The sequence below is a fragment of the Drosophila subpulchrella genome, chromosome 2R, assembly GCF_014743375.2.
Source record: "Drosophila subpulchrella strain 33 F10 #4 breed RU33 chromosome 2R, RU_Dsub_v1.1 Primary Assembly, whole genome shotgun sequence".
NCBI lineage: Eukaryota > Metazoa > Arthropoda > Insecta > Diptera > Drosophilidae > Drosophila > Drosophila subpulchrella.
In genome coordinates this window covers 5,456,475-5,481,744 of record NC_050611.1, presented here as the reverse complement: position 1 = coordinate 5,481,744, position 25,270 = coordinate 5,456,475, and the positions used below count along the sequence as shown (strand labels likewise).

At 40.6% G+C, this 25,270-nt stretch overlaps 1 protein-coding gene across 4 annotated transcripts in view; it reads right to left on the bottom strand.

The window, feature by feature from the left end:
• The window catches only part of LOC119549180 (protein slit), a 57,148-nt gene extending 32,177 nt beyond the window's left edge, over window positions 1-24,971 (bottom strand). For all 4 annotated transcript variants that reach the window (XM_037856987.1, XM_037856988.1, XM_037856989.1 and 1 more), the window contains exon 1: window positions 24,455-24,971. The gene's annotated coding sequence lies outside the window, so the exon portion shown is untranslated. The remainder of the gene's footprint in view (window positions 1-24,454) is intronic.
• Between the last annotated feature and the right edge of the window lie 299 nt (window positions 24,972-25,270).

The following is a 25,270-nucleotide window of genomic DNA, read 5'->3' as shown; positions in this document are numbered from 1 at the left end:
GCTGTCGCATGGGTGTGCGTGGCGTGGGTATCTGTGAGGGCCTCCTCGTATCCAGGTTCATTTCGTATCTTTTGCTCTTCACTGGCGGACTGGCGGCGTGTTGATGACAGATTTCGTCCGTCTGTCCTTCGGTCGGTTTGTCGTTTCATTTTCGTTTCGTTGAAGTCATTTTTACTCATTTATTGTCACCGTTAGTACGTCAGAGAGAGAATGCGAGTGTGTGAGTGTATATCCTTACAAGTACTTGGGAACCCTGCAGGCGGCCATCCATGGTATTGATTCCACTTCCATTCCCATTCCCACTTCCACGTCCACATCCATTTCCCTTGGCTCAGCGGGGCACTCAGTCAGTCAATTGACATGACTCAACAACAGGCGAATGTCCCTCCTCTCCCGATTCCTTCCACCATTTAGTATACTTATTAAATATTTAAAAGCTTTGGCCTTTGTTCCTCCAACTGCCAACCGGAGCAGGCAAATACTTAATAATTTCATTCCGTTTCAGTCTTCAGCACCGCAGGTTGCCTCCTCTTCATCATACTACAGCTCTTTTTGACAAACTGCACGCACAGCGGCGACTTTAAAATTATGGTTTGTTGCATTTTAAATACAAATTACACATCGAGACTCTGACTCACCGAACTCAAAGCAACTCCGTAACTCGGGAGGCAGTGGAACAGGAACAAGTGGGTCAGGTAAGACAATGAATGGTCATTAACCGCCCTGCTTCGGAGGGAAAACCCCGGCCGTTTTGATCCTAGTCTTCGCGAGGGTTGCTCAAGACTCAGGGATGTTTTCTTATTTCGGCATGGATTGGAATGTTCTTTCTCGGTTTTTTTTCTTTTTGGGCAAGTCAAGTGAGCTGACACCTTTAAATGTTTGAAAAATGCCTGTTGGGTGACCCCATTTGTGGGGTGACCCCGTCAAGTGGTGACACCTCTACCACCAAATGGCTAAACTTCATCTCTCCACGAGATGACCCCATCCTAAGTGGTAAAATATATTCCATTCTTTGTGGCGGCCCCCTGTAGAGGCCATAAAAAGTTCTCACACTTGGCTGTCAACTATCTCAAATGATTTCATTTGTGGTGGAACCAAAAATAAAGGAGAGCTCATTAAAAAATTGATCTGACCTGACCTCCATAACGAAAAGAAAGACCCAATTAGCTGCTTATAAAATGGATCATGGAAAACGAAAACTTTATAAGGTGATATGAAATAGCAGAACCATCACTTCGAAGAATGACACCCCTAAAAGGTGACCCCGATTCGGTGGCCACCCTTCTCAAAATAAAACTTGGGGAGTGATCAAATTACTCAAAAACTCCGATCCGAATAAGTGATTTTCTGGAACTGGAGATGATTGTTTATTATATTTAGCAGAAGAGTGAGTCGTATTGATTTCAAAAGTATGCTCCACATCAAGCAATGATTTATAACGTCTTCTATTTATAAAGCAGCCCATTAAATAATAATACCCATATTTTTCATTTCCAACCACATTGCCACAGATTTCCCATATCTTTCGAGCACTCCTCGCCGTCGAATCATCCATGTTGCAGCTGCAGGTACACAGGGTGCAAGTGGCGCCCTTCGCCGACATGGTTATCAAAAGGGAAACCAGGGAGTGGCCACGTTAATGCAGCAGGACAATGGAGTGAACCAAGTGAATAGAACCTAAAAGTATAATATGACAATTGTTGGAAATTTTCCAGAAAGGGGCGGGGAGCGGCACTAACTATATGCTATGGGCCATACCATATGCGGTTGGCCATAAAGGAAATGAAAAAGAGATTCGCCGATAGCCTCAGGTGGGTTTTGCAAGGCGGGGATAATTGCATTGGTCTGTTTGGGGAATGATGGACTCTGGGTCCCTGGGTGGATTAGTGGAGAGTGGAGTGTAGAGAGTGAAGAGTGGTTTCCCGGCTGGCATTTGGCATTTAAAGTGCCAAACTTCTTCAGGGACCTCGAGGGCCATGCACTTTTGTACTTGGGAGATGGGGTGTGGTATATGAAGAGCAGATGTATTTGCAGAGCCCCTTCTCTTAGTCTAACACTCATTTAAGCTCAAGTCCCGCTCGCACTGGGTAAAAATTCTAGGAATTTTTCTGCCCTTCTGCAGCAGCAGCAGAGCAGCTTCACATGGTGGCACTTGCTCTCGTCCGATTCCAGCAAATATTTGCAAATTTACGTTGACTCGGTGGGGGGAACCAGAGGGCAGAGGGTTCAGGGAAGAGGGAACAGGGAACAGGGAACCGGGACGATGCGGCGGCATTAGCGACAACTGTCGTAGAGTGGCACTTAATGAGCGGCGACTGGAGCTCCTCTTACTGGCATTTCCACCGCTGTGCTACTGCTGCTACTGCAGTGGCCCGCATGCCGTACTAAAACCATAGAATAGGGACTCTAGACCCCAGAATCCAGACCCCAGACCCCAGAACCCAGACCCCCGACCAGAGACAATCCAGCTGAAGTTATGCACGATGGCCATGCAATTGGCGTGGCAGTAGTGCAGCAGTCCCAGTAGCATCTGCAGTAGCAAAATCTATCTTACGGATGCGAAACCTTGCGGCTGGTACGCCAGTTTCATTTTGTTTTGCTTCGTTACATTTCGTTTCGTTGGATGTTTTGCCACAGATTCTTCTGCTTCTGCTTCTGCTTCCTCTACTCGTTGTTTAGCATTGCAGTAATTTGACTTGATTTGTTTAAGCTGACACACGGCCACAGATGGTGATTCTGTTGCAAGTTGCAGGTTGAAGTTGCAGTTGCTGTTGAAGTTCACAGGGGGCCACTGCACTTGCCGCAATTATGCGCCTATTAAGGGAGTTATTTCACGGATTAAGTCATTATTGGGCGCCACTTACAGCACTTATCACTTTTCAATCGTTCCAGCTTACATAAACTGCCTATTAATCCCTTCAAAAGAAACATGCCTTTAATCTGCTGGAAAATCTGCTCATAAAAACGTGCGACATAACATAACATCATTAATGAACAAAACTTACATAAATCATAGAGTAACATACAGTAAAATTCGCGCAAAACTCACAGCAGAACTTTAATCACTTGCAGAAAATAGAAATAACATACTATCAAAATCATTATTATTTATAGTTGACTGACATTAAAATATATACATATTTTTCTCTTCGAGTATTTAAATTATCCACAATATTTAATGATAAGCCCATTCTATAAATCAATATTAAATTTAAACAGAGATATAGACCCCTTGATATTTTAAAAATTATCTCTTATACCCTAATTCATGGTACACCATAACAAAACGAAATTCAACCACAAATTACTCAAAGACAAACCCATTAATAATTTCTTATTGAATTAGCGAAGTGATTAGTCCCCGTCCGTTTCGAATTTGGCTCAGTGTACGCCCGTTACTCTACCCCCGATGACAAATGTGCCGCTGCCATGTAATCGCATTAAACGTCCGCTGCAGCACCCCCTTTTTCCCCTTCCTAGTTGCCAGCGCCCCTGTATTGTGCCCGTTGCATATGTTGCGCTCATTAAATTGGTATTTATAATGGCCATGGCTAAATCGCCGCCCATTTGCCACGCCCCGCGCTTAGTGTGGGGCATTACGAGGAGTACGTCTATGGGTATTACGTGCAGGCAGTGCAGCGAGCGGTATGACGACGACGATGACGATGATGATGATGGCAATCATCATAATTTTTCGGCAGCCGCAGTGGAGAAGCACAAAAAGCGCAAATCTACGATGGGATGGTGGTGAAGGGGTATTTTTCGAAAAAGATAGAAATTGTTCGACGAGCCTGCAATTGACAATCTACAATCGACAGCGTCTAGGCAAATTGCGAAATTAATTAAATTTTAGCACAACTTTCGAACGGTACAAAAACTCACTGGCTGTTGCTGTTGCTGTTGTTGCTGCTGTGCGTTGATTGCCGCTCTGCGGTTGCTGCGGTCGCTGGTCGAAAAAAGGGGTAACAACCGAGGAGCGGTGGAACCGGAGGACCTGCCCCAGTGGACTGCTGTGGGGGAAAGGAGCTAGGAAAAAGGCAAAAGCCGATGAAACCCAAGCCAAGCGGCTCCGCGTTTTAACATTTCTCGTACATGCAAGTGACAAGGCAATATCCGTCACGCAAACAACAGCAGCAGCAGCAACAGCAGCAGCAACACCCTGACCAGCAGCAACAACAATGGCAATCTGGAGCCACAGGGTACGATGGTAAGAATCGGTTCCACCAGAAGAGGTAATTGTCTCCGAAAAGGGTGATGACACGGTGCTTTCTAAAACTCAATGAGTAGGAGTTATTTTTTGAAAAGAGTTTTTAAGGAGCGGAAAATAACTACAAATGACCTAATAATTTTTATACCAGTGTATTTGTAGTTATACCAAACCAAATCATCACATAAATATGGCTGGCATACCCTTAAGATCTCAATAATAACATAAAATGTTTGCAATTTTTAGTGCATTTTGGACCTTAATATGAACCTAATGATATATCTAATCGAATATTTAAATTTTGTCAATATACTCCTATCAAACTATATTACTATCAAACAAATGCGTTTATAAAAACACTTTTGCCCCTGATTTTTAGGTATTGGTCCAGCTCTACTCTTTGAAATAATACTAAAAATGGATTCATCTTGATCGATCGAAAATAAACATATAAATGGCACTGCTATTAACACATAAATAAGACCGACATATTTGTAAATTAAAGCAAAGTCTTGGCCCTAAATATTAAGCATAATATATGCGTACCATAAAAATGCAGCACATTAATCTGGTAATAATATTCCCTTTGCTAAAATTACCATCTCAGTTATCTTGACATCTGTTGCTGAGTAATAAAACCACTCATATCTCATCCTGAAATTACTCTTCAGTACACAGATCAATTCGACACATAATCAACAACTTGCTGTGGACATAAAGATTGCCTCATAATCGAACCTAATATGTGGGACAGCGATTACCCGAAATGACAGGCGATAAGTAATTTCCACCATCTGGGATCTGGACAGTGTGTTTGCCTGCTGGCCAGTTAGTTACATATGTAAATGCGATGCGAATGGCCGGCGATCAGGCCCCGAAAATGATTGGCCATTAAATCGGCAATCGTTACCACTGTGCCAGGGGTATTTTCTATGGGGCTCGGTGGTCTGTCCAATGGGTCCTGTTGTTGTCCACGGATTGGACGACGGCTCTACGGCTCTGTGGCTTTGGCAAAAAATTATTATTCATCGCTTGTACAACGACGACGTCGCTGCCGCTGTCGCTGTCGCAGTCGCTGCCGCAGTCGACGCACGAGTTAATTACGGTCCATTAGACTGCACAAGGGGTGTTTATTACCACATCAGTGGGCGCCGCCGCCAACGCCATCAGCCATCATCATAAGCCAAGGGAACAGGAACGGGCATAGGAGCAGGAATAGGAGCAGGAGCAGGAACAGGACATCGGAGCGAGCGGTATGCCGGCAAACTAGAAATTGTTGAGCGCTTCAAATCGCTGGACATGAAATCAGTTAGAAAATCTGCTTTGACATGGAAATTCCACCGGTGCACACTCCTCCACTCTGTCGCAGGAATCAACTGACAGGCCATGTCCTGCTGGTTGGCTGATCCTTGCACAGGGAAAACAAAAGTTATGAGAAATATGAAATATCTCTACTTTTGGTAATTGCGATTATAATATTTTCATTGCCCTAAAATATTATCTGTTTAAAAACAAATTGTTGGTTATTAAATTGGAGCTATGTCAAAACAAATAGGGTCTGGTCTGTCCATTTATAAAGTAATTACATGTGGAAGGGGGCGTTCAGCCAAATAATTACTCCAGCGAACTATTTTTGTTCGTAAAATAGATTACGTGGGGGGGAATGGGGTCAAAAACCAGCAAAACTATGATTATGTAATTGTCCACAGAGGACTGACAAATTTATTCCAGCCAAAGAAACACACCATATTCTAAAATGTCTTCTAAGAAGAATCCATTTTCCTGGGTACCTATTTAGTTTTGAAATCCAATTCTTTCATTGTAGTTATAATCTGAGGTATATAAATATTATATAAGCATTTTTCAAAATATTTATTGCAATTCTGAGTACTGTAAAAATTTTAAAAACATTGGAAAACGCCCATATTTTAACAAGGACTTCAATTATAATTTGTGTATTTAAATGTCATGCATAAAATTAATATTGTAAATTATAAAAATACTTGAAAATCGAAAAGGAGTGAAAAACTTAAAGATTGGGACTTAAGCAACTGTGTGTAAATTATAATATATAATGATTTTAAAAAGTTTATAATGGTACTCCATTTTACGAACTTGTTGCAAATCTTTAACAAAACAAATTGAGTTTGCTATCGATTTTTTTTATAGGTGTACTAATAATTAATTTTGGAGAGACCACACATTATCCTGTTTCTTTCGGTGTTTTTTTTTTTTTTTTTGCTTGACAGGTTCGACGCACTTTGGCTGGCTTTATCCTACTTTCTGCCTGCGTTTTTAATTAGGACGCAGGCGCCGAACAACAGGAACGGCGAGTGGAAACGGAAATCGGACAAAGGTTAGTGGCAGCAATCAGAGTTGCTATTGTGTGCCGCCCTCTCGCTCCCACTCCCCCCTATCTGTCCCGCTCGCTCCAGTGGGGTGGCCCAATGCCAGGCGACAAAATTTATTAAAATATTACGCAAGGTTGGGCAGTCAGTCATGGGTTGCTGTTGCCCTGTTGTTGTTAGTACTCCTACTGGTCCGCCCAGCAGAAAAGTTTTCCTCGCTTTTCCGGGGGTTCCACGGGGTAAAAATATTTTCAACAAATTTAGAAGAGCGGAAATTGCAAAGCATTCAAAGCGAGTTGAGTCGCAGAAGTCGAGTTATTTGTGCAAGGAAAAACTTTTCCCTTCAGTTAGAATGCGAATTGTGGGTGGTTTTCCCTTTCTTTTTCCCTATTTTTTTTTTTTTGTATTTTTTGGGTGGCAGGGCGGCGAGTTGAGTTAAGTTGGTTTTAGTATTGCAGCGTCGACACAAAAAATATAAAGTTCGCGTTGTTTACATAACAAAGGCCAGCGAAAAGGGGAAGGAGGTGGGTGGATGGGCGGATTGGTGGGTGTTTTGGATGGATGGGGTGGGGATGCCTGTCAATTTGTGCATTGGAATTCGACTACAGCAGGGGAAAAGGCGAAGAAAAGCTGAAAGGAAAGGGGTTGGGTGCCAAAGAGAAAACACATAAATTGAAGTTTTATTGTTGCTGCCGGGGCCATAAACAAAGTAATTAAATGCAAAAGCCAGGCAGCCAGACTGCAATTAAACAGTTGAAGAAATGATTCTTTTTGGATCGCCATCTCTGCTCTTTTTCACATGTGCCAAGCCAAGCAAAAAATCTGCAAAATCAAAACAAAAGCTGCAAAAAGAATCTGCAAATAAACAGACTGGGCTAATTGAGGCAGCTGCGCCGCCAGCGTCATACGTTGACCGCCTCTGGTCCTCTAGAGAACTCAGGAGCTGAGGAGCTGAAGAGCTGAATAACTGAAGAAGTGGAGAATTAGAGAGCTGGGGAGCTGGAGAACCAGACATATAGAGACGGACATACCAACCCCACCACTTGATGTACGATCATCAGGGTCCCCGGGCTGTGCTCGTTGTTTTTCCTCTTAATTGGCAACAAGTGACAAGATTTTTTCCCCAACAACTTCTCTTTTTTTTGTTTTTATCTCCTCACACAGCTCAAATATAAGAATTTGCTCAAGATGTGGGCAGGTGTGAAGACTTGTTGAGCAAACCAACTAAAAAAATGTTAAATGGTTAAACGCTAATGGAAATGGCGTCTAATTGCTGGAAGGGGAAACGGTGTTTTGTTTTTTTTTGTATTCACAACTTTGTTCGTTAAGTATTCCATAAATCCAAGTGTGGGCGAGGAAGAGGAAGACCGTCGAGTGTGAGACAATGTTTAGCATGGCATAATTATCCGCCACACGGACAGAGGGTGTGGGAATCCCCAAACAAAAAGTGACGGGGAGTTGCACAACATCGGGGCAAATTACCGGACAAAGTCATTTATCCAGTCAAAGGGAAATATTCCCAGGAAAAATGTCTGGAGTAAGTGCAGCACTCTCGGAAAAATTAAATGGAGTGAAGAGTGAAGAACTTGAATAATGGCAGAGTGGGAAGTATAAGCTGAACTCGAACTGAAACCTCTATAAGTTCAATTAGAATGGTAAGATTATGGGGAATAAAGTGTTTAAACAAAAGGAACCAATGAAATAGACTATAGTTTTATGGATCTGAAAGATTTTTACTACTATTTAAATATATTTAAAAAGGTATCGACAAATCCTTGCTTCCGTCAAATGGATTTATTTTTTATAAATCCAATATAAATGGTAGATTATCGTGATATGAATATGAAATCGTTTTGAGCCATAGAGAACATCTCGAAACGTTTCACAAAGAATCACTCATATGGGAAATTTAATCTATCAACCTTAGGTAAAGTTTAAAATTTTGACCTTCTTTCACTTTCCATATGTTCGCATAAACTCACTTATCTTGGATAAGCTTCTGCCACTTCAACCAGTCGTATTTATGGCCATTATCTTCAACGTACCTGCAAATAAATAAAGAAAAATAAACATTTTAGTATTCCAGATAGTCTCAGTTATAAATCATGCAAAAGAAAAAATTCAACTTTCCATACGGGGCAAGCAAACAAGTCCTCAAAACTGCTCAGTAAGTTTAATTTATGTGGCAGCTTTAGTATGAGCCTTTAATCTCTCACTCTCCGGATTATATAGTGGATATTTCTGCCACAAGTCAGCCACATTCTAAGCACTCTGCTGAGCTGCAGCAAAAGTCGGATAAAAATAAGAAAGGAAAGTGCTTAGCTTTTCAATTCTGCTTATTTCACTGGCCCTCCGCTGATTGAGTTCCTGCTGAAGGAACTCCGCCACAGCCAGTTGCACATGGGGCACGAGGAGAAGGAGAGTGTAAGGTAATGGCAACAGATAAATATAACGAACCCAACTTCCCGGAATGATTTAAATGCAAAGTGTACATTTTAACACGCGGCCTGTGCCTCCTCGTTCACCTCCTACTTTTCTGAATCTGCTACCACTCCACCTCCTTTCACCCCCCATTCCCCTCGAAGACATTGCCGCAAATGAAGCAATTGCACACACAACCAGGCAACAAGCATGAAATACTCTTGGAAAATATCTTTGACATCTAATCGATCTCTGAATACCCTCCCCAACAATATTTCATTTATTTGGCGAGGAAAAATATGATTATGATATTATGATATGATATGATATTATGATATTAGTACTTCCGAGTAGATAAAAATATATTAAAATGATCAAAATTATATACACAGGCCAAAGTACATTAATCAATTCACATTTTACAATTACCTAACTAATGTAAAATAGATATTGAAAATGAGATTTTTTTTTCTCTGTTTTCATGAAGGCGACTAAAATAACATGTTTAAATGACTTACTTCAAACATTTTCGAGTTTATTGAAGTATCAATTCCAAATTATCACAGAATTCTTTCGAAATAACTTAAAAGTATTGTATTCATCTGTACTTATTTATAAGTATTTCCTTTTAAGCCTTTTAGTTTTAAGGAATCATATTAAAGAGACCCAAGCTCTCAACAAAATATCCTGTTATCTTACAAATTGAAATCCTTGTTGCCAGCAGCCGCAAATCGGCTTTGGAAAAGGGCATTCGAGGAGGAAGCAAGTGTAATCCCTCGTGGATTTGCTGGATTGCCGGATCGCTTGAGGATGACGGTGGTGGCGTCAGTCGTCAGAGTGTTTGTTGCACAGGGCTATGCCAATGCCGCAGCAACAACAATTGCAACTGCATCAACGACAGGCGCAACAACAAAACATAAATTCCAATGAAATAAGTTGATTTATGCTGCTGCGCGCGCCGTGAGCTGACAGGCCCAGAACTCTGGAACCCCGGAACCCCAGAACTCTAGAACTCTGGAACCAGCACCACTAGCCCCACTCCTTCCTCACCCCGGTTCCCAATCCTCCCAATCCAAAAAGGGGGAGCGGCAGGCAGCAGCGGCACGAGGTGAAGTCGGAAGACCATCATCTGGTCTTCGGGGGTCGGTAGTTGGGGCACCACCAGCTCATATGCCATATTTTTCATATACCCGACGATATATACTATCTTGAGGAACATTTCTCTTCTGCTGCCTTAAACCCCACTCCATCCTCCATCCCCCAGCCGCTGACGTGCGGCATGCAAGAGTCAAAAATAACTAAAAAATAGAAAATGAATTTCCATTCCATGGCTGGTGTGGCGGCATTGGGGGCGTGGCACTTGGCGTTGATTGAATTATATTTTGTGCACCGGATAGCATAAAAACCAAATGTGCGCCTACAATTTTTTTTCGTTTTTTTTTTCAACTTTAACTAAGTTGTTGCCTTTGCACAATCAAAATGCTTAAGCAAGTTTATTTGATTCGTTTTTTTTCTAGGGATGAAAATCGTGACACGAAATTATGCCAAGCCAAGTCAGGCGATAATAATTTATTTGACTGAATTTATAATTAATTTATGGCAATTTTGTGGAATAACCTTTGATTACCTTATTTACATTAAAAATAAAGTTCAGATTATACATTTCTTGAGGTCTATATTTCAAGTTATTAAGTCAATAAGAAAATTTGTTAGGTGTTAGTTTGTGTCTTGCAAATGAAATATTTCATTTTTCTTAATAAAATTCCTCAACCATTTCATCATATTCATCATTTCATTCGCACCATTTTAATTCCATTGTTCTGAAATATGTTCTCCTCTATTCACATCTCTAAAAATTCTCCCTTTAGCCCACGCCATGTTTTTAGGGCCTTTAATTTTATGAGCTTTTAACCCAAAACACAAACATAAGAATCCGAACAGGGCGCTTTTTGAGGGGAGGCAGTGGGTGAAACCAGACAACAAGTGTAAATCATGAAAATTATAAGCCATTTTAATTAGCTGCCGCTGCTGGAGTTCCCTTTTCGACCCATCAGCATCATCAGAAACACATTTCCCGCCGCATGTTGAAATATGTTTGATAAATTCGCCTCAGCTTCTGCTGTTCTGAATCCCATTCTCCTGCCGCTGAAAGCAATTTCCCTCCATTTGCCAAGAAACACACAAGTCCAGACGGAACCCGCGAGCAGACAAGGCTAATTCGGTGAGGCCAGGGGTCAAATAATGCATTTTCCTCATTAGACAGCCTCGGCCTTTGATGTTCGCTCTCAGCCACGATAGCATATACGCCTATATAGTGTACACCCCCCGTACCATTTGCATTTTCACTTCAAGTGATTTGCATTCCCCATTGGATGACCCAAACTCTGATTTTGTTTCTGGACAAGGAAAGAACTGTTTGATTGGATTGCTCCTACAAACCGTCAGGGTCTTTAACATGATATTCAAAACTTTAAATCCTACTATATATAAATTAACCAGTCTTTGTGAAGTGAAAGCCTTTTGTTAATTTTAATATTAGAAAATATTTCAGTTATAATATTTTTTAATATGTATACTTATTTAAAGCAATATGATCCCTTAAAAGAAATCAATTTACTTGTCTTTTTATAATATATCATTAAAATATACTTATAATGCAAATGGTATAGGGGTATAATTATAATTATAATTATGTTATATTATATTATTATAAAACGACAAGTAAATTATACCCCTATACCATTTGCATTTGTTAATTATAATAATCTTTAATACTCCTATTCAGAACTTATTTTTTAATATATCATTAAACTTTTGACTAAACCACCAATCTTACGTATTAATTAAAATGTACAAAGAGTTAAGGTACTGTAAAAAGTAATTAGTCTTCGTAATGTTAGGAATATAAAGACATTGTCGAAGCACAAACCGCAAATGACTAATTGTGTGGTTCTCATTTATGAGAATGTCGCCGTCTCTTTGAGGAATCTTTGAGTTCGTTCTTAGAGGCCGCCTCATAAATTCTCGCTGCCCAAGAAATTGCCATTCATGTCGTGCACTGTGCGCATGGGCAGCAGGTTGGGAGGGGGCCAAGGGGGATCGGTAAGGTGCTCTTTTTTCTTGCGACTCGACTGTCGCTGCCTTGTCGCATTTTGAGCCGTGTGGCGTGCACCTGCGCGATAAGATAAGATGTGCCAGGTGAGGAAGGGATTGGAGGGGGTTCTTTTAGGAAGGAGGAGAGTGTAGTTCTGGCCATCTTGTGGTGACTGGCGGCTTGTAAGTAGCCTGCCTTTGTCTATGCCTCAATGTTGTTTAACGTTGTTATTGTCTGCCTCTGGAAAGTGCGGGGAAAGTGAAGGAAAAGGGGGCGTAGACGGGGGGAAAAGGGGAGCAGCGGTGGTGGTGGGTGGTGCATTGTTGCTTCTCGGAAATGTTCGCCAAGGGAATTGTGTGCGTGTCTTTGTGTATAGAACAAAATTGGGGAATCGAGTCAAGTCCAAGAAAAGTTGCCCAAAATGAAAAAGGATGAATTCGCCCAGAGCAAACGAGGGGGAAACATAAAGCAGACAAAGCGGGGCTCAGAAATTGAGGGAAAGCAAAGAAAACGCTACAATAGAACAACAGTTGCTCAAGGAAATTTCCCTCGGATGTCTGGCCATTCAGAGGAAATCAGTCAGAAACATCGGTTTGCAATGAACGGAAATTAATTTCTGAGTTTTTTGCTTATACAAATATTTCTCAAACCATATTCGATTAGCGATTCCATACCAACCCCCTTTAAAATGGATTCTTTTCACTACCAAATGAGCCAACAAAATGTTGCCCTATCTAAACTACATATATTTAGTGCTCACCTGGCTGTCAAATTTGTGATCGGATAAAGGTAATTGAACTTTCACCACACAAAGTAAATGGATTCTAACGCCATTCGTTATGAACTTGGGTCTACTTCAATTAACATATTTTACCATATTTTCATTTTCCCGTACCATTCGCAGTCGTAACCCTTCCACTCAGGGGGCAAGTGACCCACAAAAAACCCTTTCAAAAGAATAACCAAAACAAAGGTGAACCGAAAAAAAAACTCAATGAGGAAAATCTATGTAGGCCACAACGAAAATATCAGACCCTTTGAAAAAGATTAAAAAACAAATCAAAGAAAATTGTCTTGCAGATCTGTCGACTCCTCGTTCATTTTTACAATAGCGTGAGAACTAAATATAACTCAACTTTAATCTCTTAAAAATGTCAAAATGTATTTGTATACAAATGAGAATGAGGAATTTATAAGGGAATTCTTTAAATATTATTATATATTTTTTAAGTTTTTTATAAATTATAAAGAAAACCTATTTAGCAAAAGATTTTAAACTTCTTAAACCTGATATATTGTTTTAAATTTTGTGTGAATTTATTTTCCAAACGATTTTCTAATACCCTTTAGGGTGTTCACCAACCTTTAGGAGCTTGTGGCACGTGTGTAATTATTCAGTCAACCAGCGGCTCCCTTTTTTCGAATGCGAGTCCTATCTGCGCGTCCGAATCTTTCCCATGCAAGGTGCACTTTTCCCATTACTCAGCGCTTTCCCAGGAAAATGAGTAGGGCGCTGGGTGGTTAGATGAAAGCCCTAAACCCCGAACACCGAACCCATTTCCAATCAAAGTCGTTGAGTCGTTGGCATGATGACGATGATGACGAGTGCTCCGCCTTAATGTTTTAATTTTTGAGCCATTAACAGCTGCATATTTAGCAGTCTGGCATATGCCGCCGCACCGCAGGGGGGTGGAGGGGAAAAGGGGGTGGCGGTGGTGCAGAGTGGTGGCAAGTACATAATTTCAACATTTGCCAACATGCATTAAACAGCAGCAACAAGAAGTGCGAGGAGTTGGGGCGACAACTCTCGGAAACAAAGCCATTAGATATATCGCGTCGAGCAACGCCCATTTTTTGCACATTTTCGGTTGCCTTCACCCACTCACACACGCAATCAAAGGATGCACACCCTCACTCACACATATATACTTCAGGACATTTGCAACCCCTAACCGAACAGAACTGAACATCTTACCCCCGAAAAGCGTATATCGCACATACACTTCTCTTCTTTTTTTGGGCTTACTTTTAGTGCTCATTCCGTGCTTCCCTGTCCGTTGGCGCAGCAAAAATTAAAAGCATTAAAAATGCCCAGAGAAGGGAGTTCGGGTTATATAGATTGGATGAGATGGGCTGGGCTGGGCTGTTGCACAGCGCTTCTGGATCGGAGGAGGAGTTGGAGGTGGAGTTCCGCCGGCGGCTGAGGTGTTGCGATTGCAATAACCTTGCCCGGAAGAAAAGGCAGAGGGAGAAAAAAATTAAAACCCACAAAAAACACATCAGCCACGGTGGTACAGTGGAACCCAGGGGACTCGAGAGATGGTTCTGGGTCTTAAGGATGTTAAATTCAACCGATAACTTATTTCTCGACAGCGGCGTGAATGGGTTAATAAAATAAATATGTATGTATGATGTAAGGGGTAAGAAAAATTATATAAAAGTGGATAAATCAATAAATCCTTATAAAAGTTTATAGGATTATAACTGAATTGAAATAATCATTTAGTAATTGTTAAGGTTTCAAGGAAGATTTGGAAAATAGATAGAATAATTTGTAACATTACTAAAAAGAAATCGAACTGAAATACACAACTTCCTTAAAGATATCTATAGTATTATTCTGACTATGCCTAAGTGTAATTTAACTACAGACCACGTGCACAGCAATTATGGTTCCCTCACAACAACTGTCAGAAATAAGATACTGGATTTGTAAATATACTGGTATCCCGGCAATGTATACATATAATTAATTAAAGAAATAATAATAATTCCCGGAACCCTTTGGGCCTGGGCAATTCGATCTGCAATTATGCGATTCATCCCCCGGGCCTTGGGCTTCGGGCTTTGGCCCACTGTGCCATCAGGTTCACCACATAACGGTAGGTCGTGGGTTGTCCTTCGTCCTGCGTCTTTCGTCATCAGTCTCCTGCCCGTAACGACAACAAATCGTTGTGGATTTTTATGAGTTTCCTTCGCAGCCTTCCTCCGATTTCCCCTTCCCCCACACACGTCGTGTTTGCCTTGTGACAGGCAGCAAACAGATTGTTTTTATCCGTGAACCTGAGGATGGGGTGGCTCATCCTCATCCGCATCCTCCTAGTGGTTCGGTGGTGGTTTGCAGTTGCAGTTTCCCCTTTGTGTATACTTTATTCCTGCGCCTAGTCAACTGGCTTTAATTTAATTTAAACGACAATTCATGGCACGCACTCGCTGAAAACTCTGAAAAGTGATCTGCGTGCGGGCTATGCGCCCTTAACCCGACGCCCATGGCCACGCCCACATTCCGGCAGCCGCCTAATGAGACACATTTAACAGATCCCCCGAGGACAGCCACAATTTTTCCAATTTCCCAACTATTATTGCAAGGCGAAGCGGAAACACATTTCATTCATTGCGCTGGCTTTGTACACATAGTACCGTAGTACCATAACCGTATATGAACGATATATTTACCCATGGGTCGAACCTATTTGCTTTTTGTACTTTTATTGCACCGGGATCGTGGAGAACCACCACCAGAGTGCACAAAATGCGGAGAAAGCCTGAGAAACGGATGGGGGTAGAGTTCAACTGTTGAGTTTTTGAACGCTTGGTTGGGTCTGAGTTTTGCGAGCGGGTTTCGATTGAATGCATCTCAAGGGTTGAGGAAAGCATACTCCCTATATAGGGAGTGGGGGAACCTTATCATACGCTAAAGACCGTGTTGAAGATAAGCCCAAGCTTTTTCCGTTCTCTGTTTGCTCCACTAAAGCGCACGACGCACATAAATAAATTGATTTGGGGCTTCGATAAAGTTCATATAACATATATAGCCTGTAAGGCGCATGTAAAGCGTAGGGAGAGAACCGATTAATATTGCCCACGTTTCCGGTGTTTGTTTTTTGGGGGAAAGAGGTAAAGGGGATGGGGTCTGACATTATTAAAGTTCTGAACACACAAAAGGGTGGAGGGAAATAATAGAGAGCTTGGGAAACTTAATTTCTGATAACCAAAGTAAATGAATAGATATGACTATGGGGATAAAGGTTGCATATATCCGTGTATGGAGCCATATATGTGGGAATTCTAGGAGCTTTGCAAACAATTTACCTATCTAAAAGATCCTGCATTAGTTTGGTATCGGTTTTATCGGGAAAATATTGTGGCCTTGGTGGGAATTATTCATGGAAATTGATAACTAATCAGGACGCAATGGGAAAGGTAAATATTTATCTCAGATGACAAAATGATAGGAACAAACCGCAATTTATTCAATTATTAAATTCTTGTTTCCATCTAATTTAACCCGCAAATTGGTGCTGAATGGCAGGCTTAACTTAAAATCATTTTTAAATGAAACCAAATTGAAATCAATTCAAATACGATACAAAGGCATGCAAAGCAAATGAAAGACATAATTCGATATAAGCCACCGCTATAAGACCCGATTGAGGGCCATTAGCGGGCATCCCCGAACCCCAAGCCAAATCCCCCGAAAGTCTCTCTATTCAAAAGGAGGTCTTCCCTCATAATGAAAGAATTTACAGAGTTTTGAGAACTTTCACTCGTTGCCAAGAAAGACTTTCCAACAAAGGAAATTCTGATGATGCTACCCCGCACAAGGAAATCAAACAAATTTATGTGAGCTTTCAATTTTATAATTGTGTAAATAAACAACTATTAGCGGCACCAAAATGCGACATAATTGTCCAGTAATCCTAACTAATGAACCGGCACAGAAGATGAACATGAAAAATGGAAACTGGAATGTAAATGCAGATGAGACCCCGGTCCCAATCCCAAGATTTTGGAGTAGACCACCAGGTGTCACCGTCTCACAGTGTCCCATTGTTGTTTCTTGGTCGCTGCTTCTGCTGACCAACTAGAAGGAAAAAACGAAATAAACCGAAAATCAAATCAACAACAAATAAATAGAAACATTTTTGTGGCCCTTGCTGGAAAAACTAAACCAAAACCGAATCAAAAATGAAAATGCAAATGCAAACAAGCCCATAAAATTAAAAATATTTAATTAAAACGATGCGACACATTTTGGAAAATGAGGCGGAAGGGGAGGGACCTGAGAAATGTTTAACTTTCCTGGCTTTCAACGTGGGCCGTGGGTCTAAACTATTCGAGTATGTTTGGTGTCTTTAACTGTTTGCGGCTCAAATATTTGGTTGCAACGAAATTTAAAGAAAAAGAAGCTGTTCCGGGCCAAAAAGGCCGGGCGGGGAAGGAGGAAAACTACGACAGACAGCGCCTTTTATTGGTTTGTTTGTGAGTTTGTGTGTAGGCTTCAAACGATGAGATGGAGACAACGATGGCGACAATGTGACAACCACAACAATGACAGGCTGCTGGAAAGAGAGTAATGTTCGGGAAGCTTTTGGATCGAAATGGGAATACCCTGTGGGCAGGGAAAACCCAGAGGATATGTGATAGCTTTCAATTTATAATAATTCCATTTCATTTACATGCTTAGAATATTTTAAAAATTTGAAGGCAAACATGTTCAAGCTTTGGCAACGAGTCATAAATTTGTAAATATTTGTTAGGCATTTAAAAAAGTATTTTACATTTTAAGAAGAACTGGCCAGCCTTGGGTATACTAAGCCAAGCCATGTAAATATTAAAGTTAACACAACTTGACGAGATACTTAAAATAACTTAACTTGTTATTTATATAAAACCACTTTGGAGATATACTTAACATGTTATCTCAAGATATAGAAAGGAAAACCCGCAAAATTAAAGGGTATCAGCGCCCGAATGTTGTTATTTTTATAAAACCAGCTTCAAGAGATATTTAACATGATATCTCAAGATATATTATATAAAGGAATACCCGCAAAAGTAAAAGGTATCAGCCCCAAAATCTTAGGAACTAGTGCATCCAAATTTTTAATCATCATTTTGTATATAGCTGTAATCCTTCACATCAGAGGAAATTCTTTTCTCACATTTGATGGGCATACCCAATCCAGGTTATAGGGTATTTATGTATAATGAGGAGTCGGCGCAGATTTTATTGCAGCATCACGTCTACGTCAACGTTGTCTACCGGATGCCTGCAATATATCAAATGGGAGTCGACTCTCAAACTGGCCATTGCATCTGTCCCGCTCTGTTTCCCTATAGAGGGACCATAGAGAATGCCCCGGCAACTCTCAGTGTTTTGTCTGGCTCACTTTTAATAATTCCGCCCCGAGGGAGCGACCGACCATCAACGGATGGTCACCTACACACAACGGCCATCGGAATGACAAACTATAACAATAGGAATATACTCCAGGCAATCCAATTGCAATGCCCGTCGTCTGAGTGTCCCTCGGATGAGGCCCCTGAACCCCCCTGGTCCCTCTGCATTCGTCATTTGTGTGCAGCGAGGCATAGAAATTCCAAGTCCGACTCCCCTCCACCATCGAGTTTCAGTTGCCCAAGACCAGCCGTTAATTATGGGAAGATTTCCCATTGTACAAATGAGTTGGAAGAACAACTTTTGTCAGGCCTAATGATGGGTAGTGGACTCGGAACTCGCGGGACTACGGGGGAATGTCGCGTCTGGTTAGCTTCCAAAATTTATACAAGACTGCCTCCGGAAGAATGCAAATGGATGGGGGGGTTAAAGAGAAACTAAATTGGTTTATTACATTCTTTCATTAGGAACGGAGGATGGCTGTCGTCCGAAATCAACGACAATCAAATAAAGTTTAAATACATATTTTTATTTCATTACACACTTGAAAGTCTAAGCCCCGAAACGAACCGTGTCTCGAGAGCTGGGTATTGCGATGATGGCGATGGCGATGGCGATGACGATGACGATGATGGTGATGATGAGGCAGCGAGTATCTGGCGGATGCGATGCCAAGAGTGCCAAGTGCTAACGATTTGGCAATGGCCGCAGACATTGTCCCTCGTCTGTGGATCTGTGGAGTGTCGTCTGTCTGCCGGTCCGAAGTGTCCCTAACCCAACGTGGCTAAATGTTTTTGCAGCTTTTTGATTCCTAGGGATGGTGGCGTGAGCGTGGGAAACGCGGCACTCCCACTATACATCTATGGCCTAATCCACCCTCATAAATCATAACTTAGCCCAGTTTATGGGTGCCCAATAAACTTGTCACATATTCCACTAAGCGCGGGGGATTTTGTTGAACAAATTTAATATGCAAATAGTTTGACATATTTTATATTTGCTTTTAATTTCAAAGCATACCTACAACAACAGAAAATTCCTAATAAAAAGTATATATATCTCACCCCGCTTTGATTTTTCAGCCATTTCCTTCGCTTTATCTATGTCGGGCGATTAATTGTTGTTATAAATAAGCATTAACTGGTGTGGCACAACACAAATAAATTTCAATTTGTTGGCAAACGTGATTCGGAGTGGGGGAAGCCCAAAAAAGAGAAGAGAAAGGGAATCTTAAGGATGACCAAGTCACGTGCGCATCTCTAGGAGTTGGCCGCGAATTGTGACCGCTTACAGGTTTCGATGCCTTTTCCTTTATTTATATACCCTAGCAGAGGGTATTGCAGATTCGGGGGATAGTATAACTCAAAATAATAAAATCATATTAAGACGAGCTTAGAAATGTTACAATCAGAGGTTAGAATCTAACAGTTATAACATTCTTATCTTACGAACATCTAGATGGACCGTTAAATAATGGTAAAAATTGAAGAGGGTATTACAGATTATTATTAAAGATTATTAAAATCATATTAGGACGAGCTTAGAAATGTTACAATCAGAGGTGAGAATCTAACAGCTATAACTTTCTTATCTTACGAACATCTAGATGGACCTATAAATAATGGTAAACATTTAGGATGGAATGAAGAACCAGTGAAAACGATATTACACAAAATTCCAAAGCTGAAAACCAAAATTCGCAAATAGTTTTAGACAGCGTTATTAAAGAGATTATGTTTAAAATGTCCCAAAATGCTACCTATGTATTACAAACAAGAGTATAGGGACCTTCGAATGTAACAGTTGTATCTATCTTAACTTTAGAATATCTAGATAGATCTATATAAATGGTAAAAATTTAGGGTACAATGAAGAACCAGTGAAAACAATATTACATAAAATTCCAAATCTGAAAACCAAAATTCGGAAAAAGTTCAAGACAACGTTATTTAAGAGACTATGTTTAAAATGTCCCAAAATGCTACCTATTTATAAGAAGCAAGAGTATAGGGACCTTCGACTTGACGAAATCCATTTCTTATTTTACTTTTTGGCTCGGATTTTTGTTGCCTGACTTTGGCTGACCAAAGGCATCAGACTCTGGCTAAAAATCCAGCTTCAGCTCGAGACTCTCGGGGAACGTCGAACGATTGGCATGCCAAGTGGTGGATCCAGGGGGGGTTATTCGGGGCTACTAGCCTCTGACATCGACCGACACTCCACGCTGAATTGCGAATGGAGCGTTGGCTACATTGTAACTTGTTGTAGCTCCAACAAATACAACCTCGTACACTGTTAGTATAAATTCTCGCCTTTCATTTTGGCGAGTAGTCACGATTTATGCGAAATCATTATAGGCAAGTATTTCTTTTTCATTTTACGACGTTTTATCTGCAGGAAGAAGACACTACAATATATATATGTATATATATATACGTTTATATATATTGAGTGTACACTATAATTGCAGTCGAGTCAATTAAATACATAGATTGCAGCATGTCGATAAGACATTAACCTTCCCTCGCTGATCGCTCTTTCTCTTTGGGACGGTCTGGGTCCCCTCTTTTTAACTCAATCTTATTAGTTGTGACTTGAGCTTTTTGTTTTCGGTTTTCCTTGGTTATTTTTTTAGCCTTTTACAAAATGGCAGGTCATTTCACTTAGCCAATGGAGAGGGTGGAAGCGAAAAGAGATAGCTGTTGGCCAGAAGAGGTCTTCTGTTTTCCTTCGTTTTTTTTGGCTTTTTGGTGAGTGAATTTATGAAGACATGAAATGACTTTGATGTTTTTGCTGCTGCTGCAACTATGCCAAGATGTTTCCCTCCTAAACCACCCCCGACCATGACTGGCAAAGAACATTTTCAGCATTTTTGTAATTGACAAAATGGTTTGTGCTCGGCTGTTTGGGTTCCCTACTGCTGCTAATCAAATTTGCTGAGACATTTGTATAATTTGAATGTCTGACCAACTGCAATTTCAATTAAAGTCGCTTAACTGTGGGAATTCTTGTATCTGTATCTGGCATCTTAAACTGCCCCAATTAATTGGCTGCGTAGTTGAAATTCCCTGCGATAAAAGCGATTAATTGGTGCGCTTCCTGCTGACCTGACCAACTTTTGTGGACACAACACCTGCCGTCTTCCCAAAGACTTTCACTACGCACGGCTAACCCTAATTCCCCCGAAAATCTACCAAAAACCCCAAAAAGACACATCGAAGACGAGAGAAACACAAACAAAACACTTGGCACCCAGCTGAGGGGGGGGCGTGGCAGGGGGCGCAGCCATCGGAGTGTGTAATCAACACTTTTATGTGATCCCCAATCCAATTCACAACTAATTACCAAAGCATCGATGGAATAGGAATAGGATTTCGAATTGGAATTGGTATTGTAGCATTGGCATTTGTATTTCGATTGGGCATGGGGAAATGGAAATGAAATTGGGTGGCTCTCGCAATTAACACTGGCATTAAAGTCAGCCCCAAAGATTCCGATTCCAATTATTTATTACACTTTTTGGTGCCTTTTTATGCTGCTGCTTCTGCCTTCCTGTGCAGTTTGTTTAAACAAAATCAATCTAAATCGATTGCACTACATTCGGGAAATAGAGACGTAAATCAACGGAGGAGGTGGAGGTTGAGGTGCAGGAGGGTCTGACCAGGGAATAAGTAGAAACAGCAGATTAAAGGGCCCTTGGCGGGGCGATAACAAAGTGGTTTGTCCGCTGGAAATTAAAGCAAGCCGAGCGAAGTGAAGGTGCCGCGGGCAATGCCACCAAAAGAGGCAAGTACGTGTGCGTACTGTAAGTACACTGGAATTTAGAGGGTACCGAAGGGTATACATAGGACCATATAACAATGTTTTTTTATAAGATAGATGTAAAGTAAAATCACAAACACCTGGCAGTTAAAACAAATACTTAGCATTAGTTGTACCACAGCTATAACTATATATGACCTTTATTTGGCATATGAAGTTTGGAAATGGGTGGAATACATAAATCCCCATCCCCAAAAACTCTATAGGTCTTATAGGGAGTGAATGAAGCACCCTGAAAAGGGGAGGATATGAAAAGTTAAATATGGTTAAGGAAAGGTCATAGAGTTAGGCTTCTAGTACAGGATAAAAATAAACATAAATAACCTTCGCTAGTATGATATCAAGAAAGTACAGCAAAAGGGAGGAATACCTTTACGTCACATCCAAAACTTTTTGTACAAACATGTACATATAACGGATATAAGTTTTTAATTTATTCGTCCTGGAAAAAGCCATATTTACCTTATATCCATTACCAACAAAAAATAAACAAAGACCACCAAATGTTTTGACAGAAGAATATCGATGAAAAAGCTTTTTATTGGAGCAAATAACAAAGGCTACTGAGACTTTTACCAGAAAGTTAAGCAGTATCTCTGAATAAGGTAATACTTCAACCTCACTTCTGGCATTCCTTATGATAATGTCATTTTGTATTTACCCCCGCCCACACTTTACATAGGATATCGGTTAGTCGGGGCTCCCGATCCCTCGCTCCCTTCTGAAGTGTTTATTTACACTTGTCTTATGTCTTATTTCTTGTTTTGGAGTCTTCGGCCCGTTTTCTTCTTTCTTTTTTTTTTAAGTAAGCGATTAGTGGCGGGAGACAATGAAAATTTGTCACTTGACAAGGCAAAAACAAAACGATTTCCATTTGCCCGACGACAAATGAGACATAAGGCAGGCATAAGTGGATCCCAATTCGGCCCCTTAAATGCCAATGTATTGGAAGTAACAGCCAAATCAACAAAACAATCGTCTTGAGAGGACGGATGGTACGGTATGGCATGGGATCTGGTGGGTTGGGAGGCCCGCACACACACTCGATGATTGTTATTAGTACATTTGCTGTGGAGTATATCTAATTTGCCATTGATGTGTGCATTAAGTTTGTACTGGGCGGCATAGGAATTGTCGTAAAACATTTGTGTCCCCCGAGATTAGAGCGAATGGAGGAGATAGAGAGGATAGGGCGAGATGGAAGGGCGGCGGCAGCGGAAAAAGGCTGGCTCATCGCCCTTTTATTTGACATTGGGCAATATTTATTGCGAACTCATTTCAATGCAGGCAGAAACTAGCATGGAAAGCTGACAGCTAAGGATATACAGTGGAACTAGCATGGAAGTGACCATTTGCTTTAGGAATATATTATTTTTGATGCTAAACTGGAGGTTTTATATTGTTAATTTTAAAGAGGGTACCGAGGTTAACAGAGTAGGTTAATATAACTTAAAAATTACACGATCAAGATGTCATAGCTTAAAATCGTAATTCGCTTTCATTCAGAGTTATTGAATGAGTTTCAATGGTTTATCGAATTTTAAAAAAATTGTACAAACAATGAGTTAAAAAATCCCCTTTAGAATACTTAAATCAAAATTAAAAAGCATCGTACATACAATTATTACTATAACTTTTTTAAAAACCAATGGTTTAAAAAATTCCCTTTTGACTCCCTAATTAAATTAAAAACTAAGTAGATCAAGTCAGAAAGTATGATGAAATTATATAATCCGTTCTAACATTTTTATGACATAAATTTAAATTTTCAAAGTGTTCATAGAAGAGATATCAAAGTTACGGTGATGAAATACCAAAAAAAATAACTCATTCTAGGATTTTCTAGTTCAGTTTTCTAGGTAGTTTCTGTAGTTGGGTGAAGTCTGACTCATGACAGTTTCCTTTAGTCAGTTTCGCCTGTAGAAGGATAGAGCAGGCGACAAGCTACGCAATTCGTACAAAGCGGAAAGGCAAAATACGCCATCAAAATAAATAAAAACAGGAGAGAATAACGGAACTGAGCGAAGGCGAAAACAAATTCGGTAGCACAGCATTCGGGGCTTTGGTTGAAGGGGCGAAAGAGATGGCAGTTTATAGAGAGAGACAGCAGGGGGAGGGTTATACCGTTACGTCCTTACGTCCCACCCAAAATGTAATGAAATCCTTTGTGTGCGTGTGCGCTTACGTGGCGGTGCGCCTGTGTGCGTGCGTTTTGTTTGTCAACTTTGGCGAGGCGGGACATAAAAATGCTAATACAAAACACTAGAGCAAATTGCGGCAAAATAAGTTGTAAGTGTGTGCGAGTTCGAGTGTGAGTGCAGAACTTAGCACCAACACAAACTAACTTTGCTCGCAGGATAATCGCATGGAGCGACACTTACCGTTTTAATCAGGCGAACACACCGCTAATCCAAATTCGTAATTCACCCACACACAGAGAGAGAAAGAACAAAAACACTGACACAAAGACACTAATTTTCGGCACTTTGCAGACGGAAAAACCTGGTGCCGCAAATTTAAATTCGACTTTTGCGCTTTTTGTGCTGCGATTTGTGGTGATTCGATTCGTTTCGTTGCGATTCGCGCAGACAAACGAAATTCAGGAATTTCAAGTGGAAATCTCGTTTGAGCACTTTTCGACCTGCGACTTACGAAGGCGGCGCGGCAGCAAACTTTGGCCTTAGCTTGGCTTTAAAATTACTTTAAAACTGCTCTTGCAAGAGTGGCTTTTTTGACGCGCGCGTCCTATTTGTAAATGAAGAAGTCTTTAATTTTCCTTAATTTTTTCCAATTGCCAATTCCTGACTCTGCGGACTCTTCACTCTTGATTTTCTGTTGACGCTTAACGCGACGCGTTTGAAATGAATGCGTGCGTCCGCTCACTTCCGTTGCTGTTCGAAATTTATTTTTTTCTGTTTTGATGGCGGTGCAGTGTTACCAGGTTACAAAAATTATGTTACCCTCCACCATACATAAATTTACTAAAAAATCCCTGCTTACCCCCAAATTTAAAGCACTCTGCTCCGGCCTAAAATTTGTATTTGTTTCAAATTTAGCTTAACGTTTTTATAAACCAAATTTTAAATAATTAGTTTCCTTGTTTTTGGTACATATTTTCATTACTTTTATAAGTTTGGAACTCTATAAAAATTTAATTTATTTTATAAATAAGCCACAAGCTATGTGTATTGTTTCTA